This window comes from Hipposideros armiger, unplaced genomic scaffold (assembly GCF_001890085.2).
Source record: "Hipposideros armiger isolate ML-2016 unplaced genomic scaffold, ASM189008v1 scaffold_9, whole genome shotgun sequence".
NCBI classification, from domain to species: domain Eukaryota; kingdom Metazoa; phylum Chordata; class Mammalia; order Chiroptera; family Hipposideridae; genus Hipposideros; species Hipposideros armiger.
Window position 1 is genome coordinate 2,174,695 of NW_017731359.1, and position 1,475 is coordinate 2,176,169.

The following is a 1,475-nucleotide window of genomic DNA, read 5'->3' on the forward strand; positions in this document are numbered from 1 at the left end:
AAAAAAAAATGTACAGTAAAATGGAGTTTTAAAATGAACCACTTCCCAAGTGAACTTTCCCTATATTGTTACGGAGGGCTGAGCTGTGAATTCTGCTTGTGCTGCCTCCAAATCCGCTCTAAGAAGCGGAGTGAGGCAGTGGAGCACCCACGCTGCAGATATTGTAGAAATTTACAGTAAATGTAGGTACACGATTGCAGCACGCTGCCCTATTGATTATGCAGATTGTGATCAATCTTCTCCCCTCTCCCAGTTCCCAAGCCTCTCTCCGTAGACCTCCAAATAAGTTGGTCTGTAACTAGCCATTCTCCCAAAGTAGGAAGGAAAAAAAGTAATTTTTTAAAAAACATAATAAATCCTCAAGGGTCCCCACTGAAAGGGCTCGAGTCTTTTTTAAATTCCAAAGTGAATTTACGTTCTGTAATTTGCATTACAGCCACGCGATCACCGTATGTCATATTCTTCAAAGGTACTTAACAAACTCCCTTTTAAAAGTCAGGAAAAGTGGAGGCCAGAAAAAGGCAATCAGCTTTTCTTCCATATAATCCTTAGATCAAGTTTCAATAATTGAGACCAATAAAAATTGTCATATTTACCCTACTTCAAAGCAACAAGGGGGAAAAGTTGAGTGGGTGATTTTTGAAAGCACTTGTAATCAAAGAATTTGCCACAGTCGAAGGAATTGCACATTTTCAAAAGTCAGATTCTGAGCAACAGATTCATTTGCAAAGTAAAACGTGTTTTTAAATTTTAATAGCTCAACAAAAAAGCCTACGAGTACTGAGTTCATACACAATTCAAATGCACTTAATAAAATACGCTTAAATCTACTCTCCAAAACATATGCAAAAAAATGTAGATGAAAATGTATAATGTAAAATTCAGGACCGTGGTTTTTGCATCTAATGGAGAAAATACAGGGAAAAGAGGAGTGGGGCAGGACGAGGGGTAAGAGTGGGGAACGGAACGTAAACAATCCCAGATTCGAGTGAGCACACAAAAAAAAGATGAAAGAAAGAAAGAAAGAGGGGAAAAAAAAAAAAAAGGATTCTTCCGATTTCGCTCAACTCAGCCGGCCAAGGAGAGGCTGGCAGCCGGGCTAGGTCTAGCCCTGGCCGCCGGCGCAGCCACGAGCCCCCGGGAGCCCCTAGTGTCCGGGGCAGAGCCCCCTCTGGGGGCGCGCGGCGCTGCCAGTGGGGCAGGGCGAGGAGCGCGCAGGTAGAGGGTCGGGCGGCCGCCTCGCCCCCTCACCCCGAGCCCCCTGTCGGACTTCGGGCTCCCGCCCTGCGGCCGCGTTCCCGGCAACTAGAGCCCTGGCGCGGAAGGCGCCCGACCGGCCAGCGGTGGCGACGGCGACGGCAGCAGCGGCGGCCACGGAGACTGCTCCGGGCCGGGTGCGCGCCCCACGCGGCGGCTCAGCCCCGGGCCCCGGCGCCTCTCGGGGTGGGGCAAAGTTGGGGGCCGGGGGCGGCGGG